This window comes from Dendrobates tinctorius, unplaced genomic scaffold (assembly GCF_039654945.1).
Source record: "Dendrobates tinctorius isolate UK_male_01 unplaced genomic scaffold, ASM3965494v1 ptg000007l, whole genome shotgun sequence".
Taxonomy (NCBI): Eukaryota; Metazoa; Chordata; class Amphibia; order Anura; family Dendrobatidae; genus Dendrobates; species Dendrobates tinctorius.
In genome coordinates, this window is record NW_027361675.1 from 56518748 (window position 1) to 56533471 (window position 14724).

The window sequence follows — 14724 nt, forward strand, 5'->3', positions numbered from 1 at the left end:
CAACGTCTGCTGGTCCTTGGTAGTGCTTTGTAGCACAGGTACCTCCTGCTTAGTAACCGGGTTCCAGCACCGTCAGCTGGTCCTCGGTTGTGCCATTGGCTCTTAATCCTTCTGCTGCCCCTCCGGGTGCCAGCACTGTTAGCTGGTCCTCGCTATTTCCATTTGCTCTTGCAGCTTATGCTACCCCTCCGGGTTCCAGCACCGTCAGCTGGTTCTCGTCAGAGCCTTTGGCCTAGGTGCCTCCATCTCGGTATCCGAGTTCCGGCAACGTCTGCTGGTCCTTGGTAGTGCTTTGTAGCACAGGTACCTCCTGCTTAGTAACCGGGTTCCAGCACCGTCAGCTGGTCCTCGGTTGTGCCATTGGCTCTTATTCCTTCTGCTGCCCCTCCGGGTGCCAGCACTGTCAGCTGGTCCTCGCTATTTCCATTTGCTCTTGCAGCTTATGCTACCCCTCCGGGTTCCAGCACCGTCAGCTGGTTCTCGTCAGAGCCTTTGGCCTAGGTGCCTCCATCTCGGTATCCGAGTTCCGGCAACGTCTGCTGGTCCTTGGTAGTGCTTTGTAGCACAGGTACCTCCTGCTTAGTAACCGGGTTCCAGCACCGTCAGCTGGTCCTCGGTAGTGCCATTGGCTCTTGTTCCTTCTGCTGCCCCTCCGGGTGCCAGTACCGTCAGCTGGTTCAAGAGGACAAAGAACAGGAAGACAACCACCAAGATGCAGAACAACAAGAGAGAGAAGACAAAGAAGCATAAAAAAAACAAAGCAGAAGAACATTAAGCATAAGACTAATACTCTGAGCAAATGATATTATCTTATTTATAAGCAGAAGAAGACTAAGCAGTGTATGGGGGTGAGTCCGTTCCTCCTCGTGGTGCCCCTGGAAAAGGCCTGCTGCTGCAGGCCAAACTGAACGCGGACAAATCCTGTTGTAAATCTTTTGTGACAGGCAGAACGGAAGGTGTAAACTTCTAACTTTTCTAGATAACAACTACAGGAATGCCTGACACAAACAAGAATATGATGAAGAAGAATAGGAAGAAGATGAAGAAGCTGAATATGTAGAATAATAATTGTTGAATAAGAAGAATATGAAGAATGTAAGAAAAGGAAGAAGAAGAAGAAGAAGAAGAAGAATGTATAAAAAAGGAAGTAGAAGAAGAAGAAGAAGAATGTATAAAAAAGGAAGTAGAAGAAGAAGAAGAAGAAGAATGTAAAAAAAGGAAGTAGAAGAAGAAGAAGAAGAATGTAAAAAAAGGAAGTAGAAGAAGAAGAAGAAGAATGTAAAAAAAGGAAGTAGAAGAAGAAGAAGAAGAATGTAAAAAAAGGAAGTAGAAGAAGAAGAAGAATGTAAAAAAAGGAAGTAGAAGAAGAAGAAGAAGAAGAATGTAAAAAAAGGAAGTCGAAGAAGACATACATGTCTGGCAAAATATAAATGAGGCTAACATAGTCAATATCTTTGTAACTCCTAACATCTTTAAAAAAAAAGTTTAATTCCTGCTATTCCATTTGATTGGGCTAAACCTCTATGGCTTTAATGTCTCCTCCACCTCCCACAATACATTCTACATTATTCTTAGTTGTTTTTCTTCATGTAGAATTAACCTACAAGGAAAGAAAGGGTTTTTTTTAATTCCGATATTTTGGCCCCATTGACTTGCATTGGTTCCCGGTATCGGAATCGGCGATACCGATACTTTTTTTTAAGATCGGCCGATCCATTCCGATCCGATATTTTCAAGTATCGGCTGGTATCGCTCAACTTTAGTGATGGCTTAAGATCGCCTACTAATAAGTTTAATCAAACAACATTTTGAATTGTGTAGGCTGAAAACACATACTCTGCTTCTGTAAATGACAAGGTTACAGACACCTGTTTTCTGCTTGACCAAGAAATTGAACTTTCTCCAAGCTTGAACAAATAGCTGTTTGTCGATTTACAATCACTTAAATAACCAGCCCAGTCTGCATCCACATAGCTCGTGAGTTTTAGATCTCCTGTTGCAGATATCCTTAAATTTGTGGCCTGAGTCTCTTTCAAATATCAAAGAACTCTCTTAATAGCATTCCAATCTTTTTGGCATGGTTTTTCCAATTGTTGCTGTGTTATTCTGTGGTGTCATAGTTGCTATGTATAGAAGTATCCCCACTGCCTCTCTGTACTTATTTTTGTTAGAAACAGCTATAAAAAAAAGTTCTAGAATTTAAGGTCTTAAAGTATACATTGGGGAAAAAAAAGTATTTAGTCAGCCACCAATTGTGCAAGTTCTCCCACTTAAAAAGATGAGAGCGGCCTGTAATTGACATCATAGGTAGACCAAAACTATGAGAGGCAAAATGAGAAAACAAATCCAGAAAATCACCATGTCTTATTTGGCAAGATTCATTTTTCAAATTATGGTGGAAAATAAGTATTTGGTCATGTAAAAACATGCAAGATTTCTGGCTCTCACAAACCTGTAACTTCTTTAAGAGGCTCCTCTGTCCTCCACACATTACCTGTAGTTATGGCACCTGTTTGAACTTGTTATCAGTATAAAAAACACCTGTTCACAACCTCAAACAGTCACACTCTAAACTCCACTATGGTGAAGACCAAAGCCAAAGAGCTGTCGAAAGACACCAGAAGCAAATTTTCAGCCCTGCACCAGGCAGGGAAGTCTGAATCTGCAATAGGCTGTATCAGTGTATCACGTTTGTAAAAAAAAATTAAATAAATTTATTTTAATGTGCAACAGATCTGAACACAGAACAATTTCAACACCATCAAATGAAAAGGTTGGATATAGTGGGCTGTATTACATTTATCAACAAAAATAAAATATTTTAATGTGCTTGAGGTCTGCAGACAGCTTTATATCACTGCCACAAAATGACATGGGATATGGCAGGCTGTATCACATTCAGCAACAGAAAAAATTAGAATTTTTTAAATTGCGCGTTAGGTCTGCAGACAGATTCATATCACCGCCACAAAATGACAACGTGGGATACAGCAGGCTGTTTCACATTTAGCAACAGAAAAAAATTATAATTTTTTAATGTGCCTTAGGTCTGCAGACAGTTTTATATCACCACAGCACTAAATGACAAGGTGGGATACAGCAGGCTGTTTCACATTTAGCTACTGAAAAAATATTAATTAGATTGCTTTACTCATGCAAGCTGGGACAGTGGCGGAGGAATTGCTGTGCCATCAGGTTGAGGATGCGAACCATGCAAGGCACGTGTGTAAGGTTGGCCCGGTGTAGAGCAACCACCAGGTTTGCACCATTAAGAGCAGCATGGTGGCTAAGTGAAAGGAAGCCAGATCCAAATAATGAATAAAATATAAACTTTATTGAAATATGATTAAAATAATCACATAAAGATCAATAAAAGTGTTAAAATGAGGGTACTGCACAGAAAACACCACAACGAGAGGTAAGTATATGAAAAGTACTACTGGTGCAATCAACATAATACAATTAAATGCAGAAGAGAGTAAAGTACGAGCTCATTAGGACCTCCTGCCCACCACTTGAGGTAATTCCAGTCGGCTCATTTCCTCCTTTCACATTTTCGTTTTCAAAGGCGTCATATGCCACTCTTTGCACAGGCCTACACCGGCTTACTGATGTCCTTTGTCCACGCTTTTTTACATGGTTATTATCACCTCTATTTAAGTATATAGCAATAATGGTCCTAATGAGCTCGTACTTTACTCTCTTCTGCATTTAATTGTATTATGTTGATTGCACCAGTAGTACTCTTCATATACTTACCTCTCGTTGTGGTGTTTTCTGTGCAGTACCCTCATTTTAACACTTTTATTGATCTTTATGTGATTATTTTAATCATATTTCAATAAAGTTTATATTTTATTCATTATTTGGATCTGGCTTCCTTTTGCTATTTTGATGAATTACCTTTTGAAGCTTCCCTATATCTAGGCGTTCCTAATTTTGATTTATGGTGGCTAAGTGGTTTGCACTGCAGCTGTGTAGCGCTGGAGTCCTGGGTTCAAATCCTACCAAGGACAACATTTGCAAGGAGTTTGTATGTTCTCCACATTTTTGCGTGAGTTTCCTCCGGGTTTTCCAGTTTACTCCCACATTCCAAGGACTTACTGATAGGGAATTTAGATTGTGAGCCCCATAGGGACAGCGATGATAATGTGTGCAAAACTGTAAAGCGCTGCGAAATATGTTAGCGTTATATAAAAATAAAGATGTTATTATTATATCGCACATGGCCTTCCCTGGCTCCAGGTTGAGTATAGACAGCAATTGGTCAAACTCAGCATGGATAGCTGTCCACAACTGTTGATCTGTATGACTGAGAACTCCAAGGCATATTATTTTAAACATTGTCTGTTTATGGTGATCCCTGGCTGCGCAGTACGGAGGTGGGGAAAGATTCTCTCTGCAGTGTTGGAGCATGTAATTAAGGCAGAGGTTGAGGGTGCAGGTGGAGGCCCTAGAGGAGGTGCAGGAGAAAATAATACTCGGCAATGTAAATGTAATCATCATACAAAATACATAGAACATATTGGTGCTAATAGAGGACCAAATCAAGGGCTAATCGCAAAAATTGTTATAGGAGCAAGGAAAAAACTATCAAAAAAGCCCAATATACTATAAAGTAAAACATGAACTTTATTAGGATAATAAATTTAAAGAACAGATACATGGGGGAGACAAACTGTATATGTGCATCAGAAACAATGCAAAGGATGCAGGAAGCAAACGGCATCAGTATGGTGTAGTATTACACATAATACATATATAGAAAAAATTAAATAAGTTATGGTATACAAATAGGCTGAATAACTATATATAGCATAGCCTAATTCAACTCAAGGAATAACCACACCAAAGGTCATAGAGCCATGAAATCACATCTGCTTCATCTTACCCAAATAGTAGTGACCACGATGCCGCAGCGCCTGCACCTACCCCAACGCAGGTTTCGGCATTGCCTTTGTCAGGGGGCATAACCAGATGAGAAAAAGTGAAGATTAAAAAGGGTAGAGTGACCAATCGGTGCGCAAGATAAAAAACACATCGCAATAGACTCATCATGGGGCTGGCGAGAGCAGGAAATTACATCAACCCCAGCATGAACAGCGGCAGAGAGAAAACCACCAATCTGCCCATACATTTTAGCCCGTAGTCTTTGACCAGGATGAGGAAGTCACTTAACAGAGTGAGCGCGTGCAGAATAAACGGCATCACAAGGGCCACCAATCCACCCATACATTTTAACCTGCAATCTCCGAAACAGAAGGAGGAAGTCACTGAATGAAAAGTGCACATTCTCAATGCACAGCATCACCGTGGCCTCATTTTGTTACATGCTCTGAACAGCGGCGTCCATGTCACAAAGACACAGAGGGCCGGAGGGCAGAAGCGGAGGAGTGGCTGGAATGTGTACAAGACCCAATGCTTACAGAGGGATAAGTTGTACAATCAGAGACCATTCATAATATACAACATTGCCATATCATAAAGTGTCAGAGGAAAGATCATGAACTACATGACAATATCATTAGGAATAATCTCAAAAATAATGTATATCATACAGTCAGAGGCATGTCATTCAATACAACATTGCATCGAGAAAAGGGACATAAGCAGCATAACATGTCATCAAAAATAGTTGACAAGAGAATACATATCACAATTATCAAAAAAGCAAATAAATAATTAATTAATGACCCGATATGCAGAAATACCCCAAAACACCATATGTCAGATATAAATACAAGCAAAATTTACAACAATAGTAACAGGCCAAATAGCATATATAATTACAATGATGAAGATAGCAACAGATGACATCGGGCCCCTGGACCCAATAGGATAGAAAAAATCAAAATGGGCAATCTGGAGAAATAAGGGGGAAAGAAGGAGGTCAGCACTGTGCAAATAGAGTCCATATTTATATGTGTCACACAAAAAAGAACCCTTAAAGAAATAAAAGAAATAATTAAAACCATAAAAAATAAAACAGACATACATATGCAAAAGATGATAAAAAGCCAATAACAGTACCAGACGGTGGGAGAGAAAAATCCATATTTACAAAAAGGGGGCAAAACTAATGCCATTATTAAGGCCATTCAGGTGTAAGGTATTACCGGACCATATCCAGCGTGACTCAAGCTAGGCCAATTTCTACAAAATCCTTCCGCCACGGATGCCGGGATCGACAAAAACGATACCCCTAACCCGAAGGAGGGTGGAGTAGCAACCATGAGATAGCTAGAAATGGCGTGGAATAGTCTTAAGTGTGGATGGATCAGTCTGGCCAGTGGCGGCAGAAATATCTGAAATGTGCTCTCTTGTACGTACCTCAAGGGGCTGAGTGGTCCACGTAGATAAGGTCACATGGACAGCTGGCAAAATAAATCACATTAATGGTGCAGGTAATATGTTTCCTAATATTATAACTCATGGACCTATCAGAATTGAAAAACGAGTCACATTTCTCAATGTTAGGGCATGCCACACACCGGCCACATGGAGCACATCCACATCTCAAGGGAAAGGAATCCAAAAAGGTGACACTGGGATTACCCACATAGTGACTATGTACCAGGGAATCCCAAAGTTTCCTAGAATGCCGTGTAGTAATTATAGGTCTATCAGAGATGTATTTGGCCAGAACAGGGTCGGTCAATAGGATAGGCCAGGGCTTAATAAGGACATCCCTCACCTGTGAAAAGCGTGTGTGGTGATATGTTACAAACCGCACCACATTATCTGGTTTCCTTTCAGGAGTATTATAAATCAAGTCATTTTTGGTAGAGTTTTTGGTTCGGTTATAGGCCCTCTTAACCATTCTATGGCTATACCCACATGCGTAGAATTGAGCTTTCAACTCATCAGTCTGTTTTTCAAAGGTTTCATTGGTAGAGCAGATTCTATGCAAACGTAGGAACTGTCCAGTGGGGACAGATTGAATCATATGTCTGGGGTGTGCAGAGGAGGCATGCAATAAGGTATTCATAGATGTAGGTTTCCTATATACAGTATATCCGTCTGCAGGATGCCACCAGTTTCCCGGCTGATCAGGACATCCAAAAATTCGATTTTAGTGTTACCATGCTAGTAAGTAATGCACATTTCCAGGATGTCCCTCCTGACAGTACCATGGAGGACGTCCTCCTCCTCCTTACAGGGACAGGAAAGCATACAAGAGGTTAAAAGGCTTCTCCCCACACCATTCCCTCATTGTTTTTCCTGTCCCTGCAAGGAGGGACGCACAAGGGGTTGGATCCGGAAGAAGCTCAGCTTACTGGAGGGCTCAGGATGATCGGATGGCGGTCCAAACCTTCCCCCTGTCAAGCGGCCCAGGGCTGACACTCTCCTGGGCGGGAGTCCCTCAGCTCCAAAGACCAGCGAGCGGACGAGGCTCCTAGGTTAGAGCCGCTTCCTCCCGCGGTGGAGGCTCTTGGACTTAATGTTCAGAGGGCTTAGGGCACAGAAACAGCGAGTGCTCCCAGTAAATGATCACATCCGAGCTATGGTACTGGAAAAATGGGAGGACGCGGAGAGGCGCCTTCTATTATCTTGGGACTTTAGGAGACATCATTCTTTTTACCCAGAGGGCATAAAGATCTGGTAAGAGATCCCCAAAATTGATGTGTCTGTGACAAAAGTAGCCAAAAAGACTTCCATCCCCTTTGAAGACTCGTCCAGCTTAAAGGACTCTATGGACAGAAAGGCAGACAACTTACTGAAAAGAGCTTGGGAGTCATCAGCGGCTCTGATTAAAACAAATATATCCACTACTTCAGTTGCCAGATCTATGTTTCTGTGGATGGGGCAACTGGAGGAGCATCTGACCAATAAGACCCTGAGGGAGGCCACGGTTTTTCTGGCGGACACATCTGCGGAATCTAAGATTTGCGGCTAGAAATAGCTCTCTCTCCAATGCAGCTCATAGAGCCATTTGGTTAAAAACCTGGTCTGGGGACGGGGCTTCATAAAACAAGCTCTGTTCCATCCCCTTTTCCAGGTTGAGGGTTTTTGGCCCAGCCCTTGATGACATCTTAGAGAAGGCCTCTGATAAAAAGAAGGGGTTTCCTGAAGAGAGAGTCAAAAGGAATCAGTCCTTTCGTAGGCCAGGTACCTCTCAGAGACAGTAAGAGTACAGGAGCCAGGGGAAATCCTCTAGGGGTCCTTACAGCAGTACCCATGGTAGAGGCAGAAAAGTAGAAGTTCCCTGTTCGGGTCAGGCTAAAAATCATGAAGGCAGTGACGCCATCTGGGTGAGGGGGCACCTCAGTCACTTCGTGGCAAATTGGTCTCAGATCAACCACAATAAATGGGTCCTAAAGACCATATCAGAGGGTTACAGGATAGAGTTCTCCTCCCCCCGAGAGAACCATCGCTCCTCTTACAGTGGAGGTAGGGTCCCCCATGTGGTCAGACCTAACCGACCTAAAGAATTCGGCTGTTATAGTCCCAGTACCCCAAGCAGAAACAGGCAAGGGTCACTACTTGTCCCTGTTCTCCATCATAAAGCCATCGGGCGAGTCATGTACAATAATAAACTTAAAATCCTTAAACTCCTGGATCAGTTACAAAAGATTGAGGATGGAGTCAATAAAATCCAGGGTCCAACTGATGGACAAAGAGGTCCAAATGTGCACCCTCGATCTAAAAAGTGCCTATTACCAGGTTCTGATACATCCAGCTTCCCAGAGATACCTGAGGTTTGCGGTAAAAATTCAAGGAAGGACCTGCCACTTTCTGTTTCAGTGTCTTCCTTTCGGCCTGCCCTCAGCTCCCAGAGTTTTTACCAAGCTTGTCGCAGAAGTGGTGGCCTTGCTAAGGAGCCAGGGCATCATCATTATCCCATATCGACGATTTTCCCTAGTGGCGAGCTCATCGGAAGATCTGCGAAACCACAGGGAGAAGACAATTACCGTTCTGGAAACCCAAGGCTGGATCATCAACAGGGAAAAATCAGACGTAGCTCTAGAAAGGTGAAAAATCTTCTTTGGGGTGTTACTGGATTCAAGAACATCCTTCCTACCTCACGAAAAACAGAGAGTGGTGCGGAATAGAGTGAAGGAACTTAGGCCTAATGACATCCTGTATCCCATGAGTCCGCTCGGCACAATTTCATTGAAGAAGCCTAGAGGAGGAAATACTATTGGTTTGGGATCAAAGTCAGTCCTCCCTCGACAGGAAAATATCTTTATCTCTCGCAGGAAGGAAGTTTCTACAATGGTGGACGCAGCCGAAGAACCTAGAAGTGGGTGTTCCTTGGTTTGCCTCCCCTTGCATAGTCATTTCCACCTACGCCAACAAGTGGGGATGGGGAGCACACCTGGAAGGGAAGATCTTCCAGGGAGAGTGGCCACCAGACATACAGTCTAAGTTATCTAATTGCAGGGAGGTCTACGTGATTGGGAAGCCCCGAGATGGAAACAGGCTCATCTACGGTACCAACACGTAAAGACCCTATCGGACAGCATGACAGCAGTATCCTTCTTCCGCCACCAAGGGGAGACCAGACATCGGAATCTGCAGAACCTGGCAAGACAGTCCTATCTGTGACAGCAGTCCACCTCGAGGGGTCTCAGAATATCGTGGCGGATTATCTAAGCAGACAGAAGATCCAGTCTACAGAATGGGAGTTAAATGAGGAGGTGTTCCATTATTTATGTCAGCTCTGGGGTGGACCTTGTATAGACCTCTTCGCAACTAGGAAGAACGCAAAGATGGACAGGTTCTACTCGTTGAACCCGGCAGACAACACAGAGGGCATTGATGCGTTGAGTCAGAGATAGGGAAGGTCCCTCTCCTACACTTTCCCTCCAATAACACTTATGCCAGCCGTACTCAGAAAAATACAGGAAGATCAGGCGACCGTACTCCTGATTGCCCCATACTGGCCAAAAAGGAGTTGGTTCCCACTTCTGGACATCATGGCAGCAGAAGATCTGATGCTACTTCTGCAACGGGAAGATCTCACCCAGCAGGGTCCGGTCTGTCATCAGGATCCAGGAAGACTCCATCTTTCAGCATGGATCCTGAAAGGGACATCCTGAGAGCTCGGGGGCTGTCAGACCAGGTCATATCCACAATCCAGGCAAGTAGGAAGCTGGTTACTTCCGTGATTTATTATAAGATCTGGAAGAGATTCTGTCTGGATGGTGGCAGGTCCGACTTATCGGCGGGAAAACCGGATATTCCAAACATCCTGGATTTTCTCCAGGCAGACTAATAAGGGACTAACACCCAGTACCCTAAAATTCCAGGTATCAGCCATAAGTGCCTTTCTTGACTACCCTTTGGCCTCTCATCCTTGGGTAATAAGGTTTGTTAGGGTAATACAGCGTCTGCGCCCTACAATCAGACGGTCAATTCCTTTCTTAACTTGGTCCTTAGGTCTCTGTATTCTGACCCCTTCTTCCCGGGTGAACATCTGTCCATTTCACATCGTGCCTTGAAAACCGCTTTCCTAATAGCCATTGCCACGGCAAAACGAGTAAGCGAGATTCAAGCCTTATCCATTCAGGACCCATACTTACGAATCTGGGATGACTTTATAATCTTAAAATTAGACCCTGCGTTCTTTCCTAAGGTAGCCTCCCATCAGAACTTAAATCAAGAAAACGTTCTTCCCTCATTCTGCAAAAATCTCTCAAACGAGAAAGAGCGGGCCCTGCACTCTTTAGACGTCAGACAGGCCATCACTGATTACATGGAAGTCACGAGGGCTTGGAGACAGGATCAGAAATTGCTTGTTCTGTATGGGGGAAAAATAGGGGGAAGAAGACATCTAGATCCACCATAGCGAGAAGGATTACAACTATGATTTCCCTAGCCTATCGCTCACATGGCATCAGCCCCCTAGAAGGCTTAACAGCCCATTCAATTAGGGCAGTGTCACGCCGTTCTGTCTGTACCTGGTTGTCGGCATGGCAATGCATGTATTTGCTTTAACCCTTTGCTCCTTTCCCCCTAATTGAGCTGGGATACTGCTGGCTGTTACCTGTATGGAGCCTGTTCAGTTCCCTGCTCTGGAACATGTGTCCAAAAGGGGACACAGTCCATTGACGAGGCCTGATCTGACAGGACGAGGTCCCTCTCCCACAGCCCAAGGAACAGACATGCATAGGCAGGCGCAAAGGACGCCCCCATGGCAGCCCCCTGGAGCTGCAGGTAGAAGGACCCCTTAAAAGTAAAAAAGTTATGTGTGAGTGTAAATTCTAGTAGCTCCAGAAACAAGTTCTTGAATACAACTGGAAAATTGGTCATACCAAGATAGAATTTCATGGCCCCAATGCCATCGGAGTGTCTGATATTGGTGTACAGGGACTTAACATCCGCTGTCACCAATACCGCATGATGGAACACTCATCATAATGAGGCAGATGGAGAAACTTCAGAATCTGCTGGGCGTCTGTCTGTTGACATCCATCTTTTTAGGTGTCCACAGATCTGTGGTCGCCCACACTTGTGTTCTAAAAAGATGCATAAAAAAATTGACATCCCAGGAAAAGAGTCCAGTCCAGAGGTTGTGTCTGAATCGCAGTGGAAACCTTGACGTAACCACTCAGCAGAGAACGCAGGGTAAATGTGAGCAGAGCCTTATTCCGTTTTTTGGGAGGTAGAATGAACAAATAGACATCAGTACAAAAGTAGTGCTTTTTTGAGTGGTTCATTGTGCAGTATAAGTGATACAGAAAAATGAATTTGTTTTTGCATAATAATATTCTGAGAGCTGCAACTTTTTTATTTTTTTGCTGAATGAGCCATATTAGGGCTTGCCTTTTGCCAGACAATTTGACATTTTCATTTGTTACATATTTTTTTATATGTGACTTTTTGATTGCTTTTTGTCACGGTCCTGTTAAGGTCGACGTGCAGCCACCGCTGAGCAAGGATTCACCCACACTGCAGAGGGGCCCGAGAACGAGCCAGAGCTTGTTGCTCCAGAGATAAACCCTGAAACATCTGACTCAGATTTTTCATTTGTTCAGCCAGAGATGGTATGGGATCCATATTTCTAAGCAGAGAAAAAAACCCCAAAAACTTAACGGTCAGTTATAATGTCACGGTCCTATTAAGGTCGGTGTGCAGCCACCGCTGAGCAAGGACTCACCCACACTGCAGAGGGGCCCGGGGTCAGACATGGCCGGATAGTTCAGGCAAACAGGACCTGGAGAAGCGAAAGTCAGTGAGCAGTGAAGGACCTACTGTCATGTGACCGCAAGAGGGCAGGGCTTAGAGTTCTGCTGTCAGAGATAGGCAGAACACTAATACAGGAATTCTCAAAGTCAGACAAACTGGGTCATACACAGAGATAACAGTAAAGTACCAGGGATGAGAAAGAACGAAGAGTCGGGGCCAGGCAGTGGTCAAAGCCAAACAGACATAGAAGGTACCAAGCAGAATCCAACAAGCAGTATCCAAAGAACAGACCGAGTCATACACAGACTATGCCAAGGGCGAAAGTATAATTGACGGGGACAGGAGCTTCCTTAGGCTATAAGAAGCCTTTCCCAGAACCAGGGAGAGGCCACAATCATAAGCCCCAGGTGTGCAGGTAAGCCTGCACTGGGATCACAACCTTTAACCCCAGAAATGCCAGTCATCAGCACTGGTTCGACATTAACCCCACATGTGCGAGTCAAACCAGCACCGAGATCATGACACTTTTTATTTACTTTTTTGTGAGTCAGTATGATGAAAAAGTGACATGGCAAAATGGATTTTCATGATTTGTGTGCAACTTTGTATTTACTTTTTTCATCTTTGTCTCTTTTTTAACTTGTCTCATAAACTGCTGTACTCATGTACAGCAGTGCATGAGAGCAGTCAGTGTCTCACTAACTATGCGACTCAGCTTCTAGCTGAATCTCACAGACCACCGTATCTTGGGGTCATCACATGACCTCAGGGTACCATCGTAACCATTGGATTCTCATCGTGAGGATCCGATTGTTACCAAGCGGGTCTTGTGACCTCCTAGTCACAGCTTAAATACTGCTGTCGTGATTGACAGGGGTATTTATGAGCTTAATCGACACAGATTGCTCTCAAAACCAGCCGTAGGTTATACTGCAGGGTGTTAACTGTCATCTACAGCAGACATGTGTTGGAATCGCCTCCGCCGAGTGGCATATTCCCTTATTCCCCATTGCTATTTTTAAACTGCAATGAGGAAGTAAGTACCTTTAATGACCACCATTTTAATGCATATTGGTGGTCGATAAAGGGTTAAATTAAAAGCTTTTGTCAGGGCTAACTAAAATAGATTCTATTCTCTAATAATACCAATCATCTGAAATTTGTGTAGGGTGAGTTGTCGCAGTAGGGATGGCGTATTACAGGCATCTAGTCAAGGATTATTGCCTTATAAATAAATTCTAATCCTTGCAGCTGCTTTTTTCCATACACTCATTGACAGATTTGTGTTTTTTTTGGTGATCTGTACTCAGAAATTCATCAAAGCAGACAAAATTAACTGATTTAATGTGTCCATTTGCAGTTTCCCTGTAGCAGCTGTATATAAGAGGTTGTGGTGGAAGACTTTGGGGTCAAAGTCCTGCTGGAAGACCCATCACATAGGACGCAAGCCCAGCTTTCTGAAAATGGGAACTACATTGCGACCCAAAATCCTTTGGGAATCTTCACATTTCATGATGCCTTGCACATAGCTTAGGCACCCAGTGCCAGAGGCAGCAAAACAACCCTAAAATATCTTTGAACCTCCACCATATTTGTCTGTAACTATTGTGTTCTTTGATTTGTAGTTAAACAATGAATCTCAAGGAAAACACACAAATCTAGTAGCCAAATGCTAGCCAGCAGTAGGAATATTATGGGTGAGAATTACAAAAATTATCACCACATGTGTGTTCATTGGATAGATAAAGAAAGTCCCATCAGTGAAATGATAAATCTATGAGACACAAACCGAATGCAAGAGTCTTGTTTTCAACAGCTGACATGTGCCCACAACAGGCGCGAGCAGATTCGCGATCCGCCCATGCCTATTGACTACTTAAATCCCGCTGTCAAACGCTGACAGCGGGCATTTAACTAGAACTTAGGGCACGTGGACGGAAATGAGTGTTGCCATAGGTCTCCTCTATGGTTGTTGATGACAGATTGCTATGAGCGCCACCCTGTGGTCTGTGCTCATAGCAATGCTGTAATTCTACTACATAGAGGCGATCATGCTATGGCAGCTTCTAGCCTCCTATGGAGGCTATTGAAGCATGTCAAAAGTAAAAAAAAAGTGCTTAAAAATATAAAAACATAAAAAAACATAAAAGTTTAAATCACCCCCCTTTAGCCCCAATCAAAATAAAAATACAATAAAAAAATCAAACCTACACATATTTGGTACTGCCGCATTCAAAATAGCCCAATCTATCAATAAAAAAGGACTAACCTGATCGCTAAACGGCGTAGTGAGAAAAAAAATCAAAATGCCAGAATTAGTTTTCTTTGGTCGCCACGACATTGCATTAAAATGCAATAAAGAACGATCAAAAGAACGCAGCTGCACAAATGTGGTATCATTAAAAACACCAGCTCGAAGCACAAAACATAAGCCTGCACTCAAGCCAAGATCACAAAAAATGGAGACACTGCGGGTCTCGGAAAATGGCGCATTTTTTTAGCAAACTTTGGAATTTTTTTTCACCACTTAGATAAAAGAGAACCTAGACATGTTTGGTAGAGATGAGCTAGCGACTTTGCCTTTTTAGGGTC